This window comes from Pipistrellus hanaki (genome assembly GCF_964339955.1).
Source record: "Pipistrellus hanaki genome assembly, chromosome: 17".
NCBI classification, from domain to species: domain Eukaryota; kingdom Metazoa; phylum Chordata; class Mammalia; order Chiroptera; family Vespertilionidae; genus Pipistrellus; species Pipistrellus hanaki.
The window spans coordinates 1,733,467-1,744,514 of NC_140519.1; positions in this window are offsets into that span (position 1 = coordinate 1,733,467).

Consider the following 11,048-nt stretch of genomic DNA (forward strand, 5'->3'; position numbering starts at 1 on the left):
TTCTTCCACGTCCCTTGCAATCCCCACACCATGCGTTCTCTTTCTTTTTTTGTTTTGTTGCTCAATCCCTCCACTACCCCCTTTCCCTCCACCCCTTCCCCGAGCGGTCTGCCTCTGTTTTGCTGGACAGTTCACTCACCGTTATTATTAGTAGTAGTAGTAGCAGTAATAGTGCATTAAGGAGCCTGTCTCACTGTGCACTGTGCTGGGGGAGGGTCCCACCCTGCCCTCCTCGGTGTGCGCTGAGGCGGCCGATGGTTTCTAGGGGAAAAGTAGGTGAGGATCAGCCTTCCCTCTGAGCTGGCAGCCTCCTGGGAGGCGCTGAGCCCAGGTTCACAGTCTGGTTCCTCCCATTTGTCCTTCTCTTCACTCAGAGGCGATGTCTCCGGCTTCAGGGCCAGCCTGTCTCTGTCTGCACGGAGCAACTCCAGGGTTCGGACCGGCACCGGCCTCCCCTCCGGTCGCTCTGCATTCACTCTCTGCACAGGGCCCTCGGCCTCCCTGCCTCCCCATGTCTCTGCCTGTCTGTCCTGTTCCTTCCGTCCGCTCCTCACAGGAAGTTTCATCTGTTTACTTGCTGAATGCTTACAGCCGTCTCTGAAATGACACCTCCATGACAATAGACTTGCACTATTTTTTAAAATAAGTTTTTACTTGATTTACAATATGCCTGGGAAACAGTGGTGCCCAATAGGTACTTGTGAAGAGAATGATTAGTTGTTACTTTTTTGTGTTTAGATATTTTGTTATTGTTGAAAGTCTTACAGATGTCCCCTTTGTTCTTTCTTCCCATTGACCTCTCCAACTCACAACCCCATCCTGGGCCTTCACCGCCCAATGGTCTGTGTCCATGGGATGTGCACATACACAGAGAATCTCTCCCCATCCCTCCCCCACCTGCCTTCCCTCTGAAGTTCCTCAGTTCATCCCATGCTTCTGTCTCTGGATCTCTTGTTCATCAGTTTATTTCCTTCATTAGATCCCACATATGAGTGAGATCAGTGACCCCTGTCCTTCTTGATGAGTCTTTTTTTTTTTTTTAAATAAATCTTTATTGTTCATATTATTACAAATGTTCCTCTTTCCCCCCGCCCCCCTCCATTGCTCCCCTCCACCAGGTTCCCACCCCACCCTCTGCCCTTTTCCCATCCCTCATTGTCCTCATCCATAGGTGCACAGTTTATGTTCAGTCTCTTTCCACACCCACCTCTCCCCTTTTCCCCGAGAATCGTCAGTTCACTCCCCTTCCATACCTCTGATTCTATTATATTCAACAGTTAATATTGTTCATCAGATTTTTTTTTAATTTCCTTGGTTTTTAGATTCACTTGTTGATAGTTGCGTATTTGTTGTTCATAGTTTTTATCTTTATTTACTTTCTCTTCCAAAAGAACCCCTTTCAGCAATTCATATAATTCTGGTTTGGTGGTGATGAACTCCTTTAGCTTTTTTTTTTATTGGTAAAGCTATTTATCTGGCCCTCAATTCTGAGTGATAGCTTTGCTGGGTAGATTATTTTTGGCTGTAGGTTCTTGCTATTCATCACCTTGAGTATTTCTTGCCATTCCCGTCTGGCCTGCATGGTTTCTGTTGAGAAATCAGCTGACAATCGTATGGGTGCTCCTTTATAGGTAACTACCTGCTTTGCTCTTGTTGCTTTTAATATTCTCTCTTTGTGTTTTGCTCTTAGAATTTTAATTATGATTTGTCTTGGTGTGGTCTTCTTTGGATTCCTTTTGTTTGGAGTTCTGTGCACTTCCTGGACTTGTAAGTCTAATTCTTTCACCAGGTGGGGGAAGTTTTCTGTCACTATTTCTTTCAGTATGTTTTTGATATCTTTCTCTCATCTTCTGGGACCCCCATAATTCTGATGTTGGTTCGCTTAAAGTTGTCCCAGAGGTTTCTTACATTATCTTCAACTTTCTGGATTCTCTTGTCTTCTTGCTTCTGCGGAGGAGTGTCTTCTGGCTCTTTATGTTCCAAATCTTTGACTTGATTCTTGCGATCGTCCATTCTGTTTTTAGGACTCTGTATAATATTTTTTATTTCAGACAATGTATTCTTTATTTCTTGTTGATCCCTTATTATTTCTTGTTGATCCTTTTTCATATCCTCATAGGTCTTATCGATATTTTCTAGGAAATTCTTGAAAAACCTTATAAGCGTGGTTTTGAATTGTATCTAGTCGCTTTTTGTCCTCCATTTCTTTGGTTTGTGATCTATTTCCTTGTCTGGGCATTTTCGCAGCTTCCCTGAGTTGGTAGCCTTAAAAGTCTCAGTGTTCTGCTTGGATGAGGCGGAGTTTCAGGGTGGAGCCTACAGCCTTGGCTTCCATCAGCCACATCAGCCACGCCCTATGCGGCTCCTGAGTCTCGGTGCTTCTCAGGGTCCTTCGGTACTCGCTGAAAGCACCTCTGAGAGTGAGGTGCCCTCGAGTTCCGCCTTCTACCAAATATTCTAGTCTCTCCCCTAAGGAGCCCGGGGTTCAGTTCAGTTGGAAGTGGGGTTGGAAGTGGAGTTCAGAGCAGTCTGGAGCGTTTGTCTCCTTCCTGCCAGTGCAATCCTGCTACACAGTCAAAGGTCCATTCTCTGTGCGCAATGTGTGCGCCTCCGGGGGCTCTGCCTTTCACTGCTCCCCCGGGTTTCTGCCTCTCAGCCCAGTCTCCCTCTGTATGAGCCTGGGTCCCCGGGGTCTGGCCTAGAACTGGGGTTCAGAGCAGTTGGAACTGGGACTCAGCACAGTCCGGAGCTTTTGTCTCCTTCCCACTAGGGCAATCTTGCAGCAGAGTCAACAGTTCGTCCTCTGCGAGCAATGTGTGCGCCTCCAGGGGCTCTGCCTTTCACTGCTTCCCTGGGATTCCACATCACAGCCCCGGCTTCCTCTGTATGAGCCTGGGTCCCCAGGGTCTGGCCTAGAACTGGGATTCAGTGCTGTCGGGTCTGGGATTCAGCACAATCTGGAGCTTTTATCTCCTTCCCGCTAGGGAATGCCAGCCAGGCACTCAGCCTCCCCCTCCTCTCTGGCTCTGTCCTCTCCACGCGCGCAGCGTGTCTCTGTACCTTAGGCTTTTACAGCTCCTCTGATTTTCCTTCTGGTTTTCTCTTTCCTTCTTGTTATAGAATTTCCAGTCAGTCAACTTTCCTGTAGCTCTGGGCAATGTCCATTTTATATTTTAGTTGAATTTTACTGAAATTGTTGTGTGCGGCTGTGGTTAGGTGTTTACCTGTGCAGCCATCTTGGATCCTCCCCTTGTTCTTCCATGGAAGATCTGACGAGTCGTTTTTAACCCAATGATTGTACCTCAGGCACAATGCTCCCAGGCCTGCCATGGCCCAGTGCTCGGCTGAACTTGGATGCGTGGCTAGTGCTGGGGCGTCGGTGCTGAGACTCGCTGGCGGTGGACTCAGGCTTGTCTTTGGGACTTGCGACAAGCTCCCCGCTCAGTTTTCCGGGCGGAATGCGGTGGCTCCTGCCGCCATTGTGGGCGGAGCCGCGCCCTGGGCTTGGCAATGCGGACTTCCACATGAATTCTACAACACCACCACTGGATGGCTCTCATCGTTACCTGTAATTAAAGGGAGACTTTCAACCTTATAGTTCCTGTACTGGAACTTCTTATTTTTATTTTGAAGGCAAGTTTTTAAATCCATGAATGAGTATTTTTTATTTACAACCAAGTCAGCACAGAAGCATCCTCAGTTCCTGACAGTCTCACGCTTTTGAAAACATTCCATTTTACATCTGTCCAGGGGTTGATTGGGATTACTGTTTGAAAGATGCCCCGACAGACTGGGAACAGCGGCAGCAAACTCTTAAGCGAGCGGCTAGGACTCTCCCCTACCGGGTGAACTGGTTGTGGAGCATTCGTGCATGTGTTTTTAAATCTGACCAAACACTGCTTGTATCTCATCTCCTGTGGCTGCAGGGGGACTGAGGATCCCTCTGTAATAGATGACATGATTAAGCACCATTTTCATCTAAAAAAAAAAAAAAAAAGCCTAGTACTTTGTAAACACTGCATGTAAATGATCAACCGTAGCCTCCGATGCTCTCAAAAATGGTTTGATTTTAACTCTAAGGTAAATACATGATTTAATAAAGTAAAATAGTTCAAGTGATTGCATGTGGCCAGAAATTCAAACAGTTGCATCACAGAAGTCTGCTTGCCCCAGATTAAACCGAATCTTCTGCATAACTGCGAAAGGAGATAAGTTCTCCCATGTAAATAGGAGGGAGGGGGAGGGGGCAGGCCACCCACTTCATCACCTCGACATACCATCTTTCATGCCACGTTTTTGGGTCCACCTGCCTGAAAGTTATCAGGAGGTTTAAGAAAACTTTCTGCTTGACTCCTCTAGTGATTTTGTTTGCTCTCAAACTCCTTTATCAATGACTTAGACTTCTAAAATGCATTTGTAACAGAATATGATTTCTTAGACCAGCATTTCCTAATGTCCAGTGTGTAGATGGCCTGTCTCAGACTCACATGTGTGAGAATCAAAGTACACAAGTGTGTCTCATCTATCCTCCATGTTTGTGAAAGCAACGTAATCCAACATGGATGGCGGGCAAGGATGAAGCTCCTTTTGTACACGTTGGCATGTTAGGCGAGTCCGGCCCCCATGCATCCACCGCGGCGTCTGACCCCACAGGCAGGGTCAGTGAAGGCCAGCGCCCGTGCATTGACCAGCCTCCCCACACGCATCTTTGCTTTTAGCAAACAGGTGTGAGCTCATCGCTGGGCTTGTCTGTGGCAGGAAAGCCACGGCACCCAACGGGAAGGGACTCGCTCCAGGCTGCCTTTCATGACCTCAGGGCTGGTGACCGTGACCCGGCACTGGTCAAGCAGCGGTCTGGGGCCTAGACGGACATGCTCCGTGACGGCACTCACAGGCTGGCCTCATCCACTCACGGGTCTTGTTCAAGAGCAAATTCTTCCTAGGCAGGCACCTCTCTTGTCATCACTAATTTAATGAGTATAAATTGTTTCTCACGTCCTCTATAATCAATTACATGCCTCCCCGTGTTAATTCAGAGGCAAATGTGCTTCGCGGCGACCTCTGATGGCGAGGTTCTGTTAGGATGCCGTTAAGTCTTCCAGGTATGCATTAGCTTATAGGAACCAGAGCATCGTTTACACCGAAGTGATGTATACATGCAGCATCCGTTGCAGCACAGTCTCTGCAGGGAGGCCTGGGAGCTGCGTCTTAGCAAACATCCTCGGGTGATAAGCACACGCCTGGCACTTTTACAGATGTTGGTCCCAGGAAAGGCCTGGACCGCCGCCCTCTCACAGGCCTCCTTCAGGCGAACATAGACTGTTTGCCGCCACTTCCACAAGCACTCGCTGCTTTACCACGCTCACTTCCCCAGGACACTCCTTACGCCTTCGGTGCTTCCAGGAGCACCACTGTGGAGAAGAAATTCTTCTTTGCATCTGCTTTCGTGATGCCCTCAGGCTCGCGGGCCAGCGTGCTGTGCAGTGCAGCTCGCTCTGCTGGATTGCTTAGGCAGCCCACCGCCTGCCGCTGGAGGTGGGAATGCTGGTGCTGCCTGCAGGGGGGCCTTCACAGGCCTGGTCAAGGAGAAGTGGCCAGCGCACTGGCTGGCCGGGGTTGCAGAGGGCACATCTTCACATGAAGCCCCTCACCCTGTTCCCCTTTACGGATCATAGATGGTGAGCCCAGAACCCTCATGGGGATGAAGCCGTATCCACTGAAACCCTCCAGTCTCTAAGCTCTGTGCTCACAGCTGTTCCCAGGTGCTGGCATCACCTGTCTGCCCTATCCTATGAGTAACGGTATTTGAGCTGAGTTGTAGGAATACTGGCCTTGAAGAGTTTTTATGAAGAGGAGAGAGAGGCGAAGAGCAGCTGTCCGGATGGGAGTGCTGTGTTTTTCTGAGTGTACTGGGCACAGCGGGAAGGGCGGGCCTGGGCCCCTCGGTGGGAGGGCGTTGGGGAGGACGCGGCTGTCAGAACTCCCAGGACTTGGTGGTGAAGCTGTTGCCTAACAGCCTGGAGCCCTGGGCGAGCAGGCCTCCCAAGCCTTACTGGGAAGCGGTGAGGAGCCAGTGTAACTTGAGGGCCTTCTTTGTTTCATAGCAGCCCATCAACAGGACCTCTACTCTGTCCTTTTACTCACGTGGCCTTCAGAACAGGTATCAACATTCCTTTTTCTTTTATCCTCACTTGAGGATATTTATTCCATTAATTTTTTTTTTTCCAGAAAGAGGGAAAGGGAGGAAGGGGAGAGAGAGAAAAACATCCATGTAAGAGAGACAGATCAATTGGTTGCCTCCTGCACCCGCCTATCTGGGGCCTGGGATCAAGCCTGCAACTGAAGTTCGGACCCATGACCCTCCGGTGTGCAGTCTGACATGCTAACCACCGAGCCACGCCTGCCAGGGCTCAGCGTCCCTATTTCTACATGCAAAGGGAGGCTCTCACAGACGGAGACCCAAGTCTCTTGCCCACTGTCAGGTCTTCAAACAGGACCAAGTATTCTTCCCACTGCAGCAATGACAGCATCCGACTAACGTGGTTATTCAGCACCAGGTTTCCTTCTTTCTTAGCAGAGTTAGGGTCCTGGGAGCTGTTACCCCAACAGCCATTAGTCGTCTCCCACCCTGTCAACACAGATATGGGGTCCAGGCCCTCCTGATCCTGCCCCTTTTACAGAAGATGATGGGTGTTAGCTGGCGGAGGCCACATGTGTTATTCTGTTTGTCCTGGTTCTCAGTGTTGCTTCCAGGCCACTCCAAGATCAAGCGGCTGCAAACAGAAGCTGTGAGCACAGTCCTCCCAGGCGGATGGAGGGAGTGAAGAGCTGTAGGGACGTGGAGATCTCTGACCGAGAGCGAGTGCGGCTTCTCCAGGATCCTGGGGAGGCTGCTGGGCAACGGCTCTCCCCTGTGAGTGGGTGGCGAGTGGAGTGCCACGTGCAAGCCTCCTGACCAGGTCCCCTTCCACCCAGTTCATCTGGCCCGGGGTTTCCCAACAGGCACCCTGGGGCATTGAGTAATATTCCCCTCGCGCGGCCTTTCGCTGCCAGGGAAAGTTCCATGCACCCTCTGTGTGCCCCGGCCTGACCGGGGAGGGGGTGCTGGCAGGTGCCCGGGCTTCCATCATCGCCAGGCGGCCGGAACAGTCCGCGAGGAAGGCTCCAGGAAAAACACCCCAGGCCCCTGTCAACAATGCATTTCAAGTGGAGCCCAGCGGCCGCGCCAGCTCCAGGGGGGAGGGCTGTGCTCCCCAGAACAAAGGGGCTGCTTTTGTGCGGACCTGCCGGGGTGGGGGGGGGAGGAGAATTCCGGGCAGAGGCCTGATCCTCCCGTTGGTCACTCCTGGGGTGCTGCTGGTCCCCGGCCCAGCTCGGCACAGTGGGGCCTTTGTGTCCGGCTGGCTCCCGGAGCCGGAGGCTCTGCTGGGGGCGCTTGCCGCTGGCACCGGGGCCCTCCGCTCTTCTGCCTTGATGTTGTTTTTGTGGTGCTTGTGTTTGGACTGCCGATCACACAGAGCGCACAGTGTTTGCTGCTGAACCCGAGACGCTCAGCAAGGCCCGGTCCTTCCTGCAGCGGCCTCCCCTCGGCCGGGCAGACGGGGCCTGTTCTGGTTACTACACCATTTTTTAAATAATTGCTTTTAAGTTAAGTAAGAGGAGGTGCATACAGCTTGGCTTAAGGATTTGAGTCCTTAAAACACGAAGCCTTGGGGAGAGAGAAGGTGTCTCTGGCAGCAAAGCTGGGTGAACAGAAACGGGTCCTTCATTGGTCAGCGAGCAGTAGAGCTGTGATGGGATGACATGCTTCCTGCATGACAGAAGCATGACTGGCATCCACTCAGAAACAGCCGGGCAGAGAATGGCCCACAGCAACAGCGCCGACCTTTTGGGCTGTGGGCCTGGCACCGCCGAGGGTAACCCTAGATCGCCGAGTTCTCATTTGGATGTCGCTGAGACTGACGGGGCAGGTGTCCTGCCTAAAGCGACTGATTTATGAGCATCTATATTCAGCCTCCTCTTGCCTCTGGAACCTGAGCCTGTCCGTTCCTCTGCAGAGCCTACGGGGCGAGGGTAGGGGTAGGAGGAGGTTGGAGCTTGTCACCTGCAAGGCTGCTGTGGAACCAATGCAAGGATCGATGACTGACAGGCACACCGTGCAGATACCGGGCTGCTATTGAGCCCAGAGGTTGGACCTAGCCCTGTCGGGAACTCGTGTCCACAGGGACCTATGTGGGCACAGCGCAGCCCCTTCACCACAATGGAGCGAGGGCAGACCCTTCAGCCCGCAGCGTCGGAGTGGACAGTGGCTCCACCTATGACAATTACACGGAGCCACTGCAGTCCCAGCCTGCCTCCTGAGACCCCAGGATGACCCGATCCTCAGCCCCAGTCCCGGGAACCTGGTGGAGAATGTGCGGGGGCCAGGGCGTGCTGTGACTATGGCCTCCAGCGTACACCTGGGCAGGCCTGGGTGTGGGGGGGCCTCAGCAAGGAGAGTGCTGAAGCCAGTGCGGGTGTGGCCCTCTCTGGCGGGACACCGGTGAGCCTGGCTTTGCTGGAAATTGACCTCTGTTCCTGGCACCAGCTTGAATGGCACCCCACTCCTTGTGCCGGGGTCGGTGCGGCCGATGCCACCTGGCAGCCTTGCTCTCTGGCCCTCACCCAGTCTTATGGCTCCCCCAACCCCCGACTCTGGCCTTGCCTCTGATTTGGGATCAACCTTCCAGCACAGCAGGCTCCTGCCCGCCAGCCCAGCCAGCTTCCAGTCCAGCTCCTCTCATCCCTCCTGTCTGTGACCTGACACTGACCATCAGTGGCGTCCAGGCCCAGATGCCTTGGGCCGGGGGCTGAGAGTTTGCTGGGGAAGGACCTGTGTGGGTCCCAAGCAGGAGGGGGCGGGCAGACCGCCTGAGCCAGCAGCGGGGCAGTGCCCACTCCTCAGGGGTCACCAACCGGAAGGAGAAGCAGTGAAGCTAGGAGAACAGGAGCCGTTCATTGTGACCTCCTAACGACACGGGATGGGGGTGGGGGACCTGTGTGTGCCCCTGGCTGCATTTGAGCTTGGGGTTCTCTGTATCCCGACAAGGCACTGACAGTATTTTCATGTGTAACTTTCATTTCTCAAGGGGTGATGTGTTCACGGTGTCCTAACTGGAAAAGAAGGAAAAGCTACCGAATAAATGCCTCTCCCTCCTGCCTCCATCCCGGGGACCAAGTCGCCCATCCCTTCCACACTCTCCTGGAGATATCTGATGGCCATAAATGCATGCGGGCTCTCGCTTTAAAAGTACAAACACTGTAAATGCTTTTTGGCCCTCATCTTTTCTTCTTAGCAAGTTGCAATGTGGCCGAATCACTACATAAGAAAGGCGTTCTGGGGGACTTGATGAGAGTCTCCTGAACGGACTGCCACTCAGCAGTGAACCAGCCCCAGGGGGACTTAGCAACTTCGAGTCATTGTGAACAATGTTGGGTTATGGCATGTATCACTGGCACTGAGCGGAGGAGTACTGGGTGAAGGAGAAGTGATGACATCGAAACCTTATATAGGTAAGTCTCTATTCTTTTCAGTTTCCTCTCACCCAGGTATTACTAGATTCTAGTTGTGACCCGTGCTTGGAGGGACACGGCACGTGCACTGAGTCTTTCTCTCTTTTGGTGTTATTCCCAGGGACTGACTAGAATGATCTTTTCACAAATGAAGAGACTGAGGCTCAAATGCTTTGTCACTTGTCTGAAGTCACACTGCAAGAGTGCTGGTATCGGTGCTTGACCCCCACAGGCCAGGGGCCCTTCCCACACTTTCAGGCGTGTTAAGATTAGAAACACATTTAATGTGCCTGGCATGTGGCTCAGCTAGTTGGGCACCATCCCATGCACCAGGAGGTCACAGGTTCACGGGCTCAGTCCCCAGTAGGCAACGCGCAGAAGGCAGCTGATCCATGGTTCTCTCCTCCTTTCCCTTCCTTTTTCTCTAAAATCAATACAAACATATTTTTTTTAAAAAACAACACTACACAATTTTATCACCAAATGTCAGCAAGGAGAGAAGACCAGAAAGAATGGAGTCCACCACGGAGGGTGTGGGTGTTGGTGCAGCTCTGTGACAGATAGGACGTGGCCTGCTTTTACCCACCTGACCCACGGTGGGCACAGGTGGGAGCAGAGTGTTAGCTTCCTGAGCCTCAGCGTCCCTATTGTAAAACAATTAAAAAAAAATCTTTATTGTTCAGATTATTACAAATGTTCCTCTTTCACCCCCCCCCAACTCCCCTTCACCCAGTTTCCACCCCACTCCAGGCCTCCCCCCCACCACTGACCTCATCCACAGATGTAAGCTCTTTGTCCAGTCCCTTCCCCCACCCTCCACAACCCCATTCCCCCCGAAAATTGTCAGTCTGTTCCCTTTCCATACCCCTGGTTCCATTACATTCACCCGTCTGGGTTTTTTATTCCTTTTACTTTTAGGTTCACTTGTTGATAGATATGTATTTGTTGTCACTTTGTTGTTCATAATTTTTGTCTTTACCCTTTTTCTTCTTCTTCCTCTTCTTAGAGCCCTTCAGCATTTCATGCAATCCTGGTTTGGTAGTGATGAACTCCTTTATCTTTTTCTTGTCTGTGAAGCTCTTTATCTGACCTTCCATTCTGAATGATAGCTTTGCTGGGTAGAGTAATCTTGGTTGTAGGTTCTTGCTGTTCATCACTTTGAATATTTCTTGCCTGCATAGTTTCTGTTGAGAAATCAACTGACAGTCATATGAGTACTCCCTTGTAGGTAGGTAACTATTTTTCTTTTGCTGCTTTTAAGATTCTCTCTTTGTCTTTTGCCCTTAGCATTTTAATTATGATGTGTCTTGGTGTGGTCCTCTTTGGATTCCTTTTGTTTGGGGTTCTGTGCGCTTCCTGGACTTGTAAGTCTATTTCTTTCACCAGGTAGGGGAAGTTTTGTCATTATTTCTTCAAATAGGTTTTCAATATCTTGTTCTTTCTCTTCTTCTGGAACCTCCATAATTAGGATATTGGTATACTTGAAGTTGTCCCAG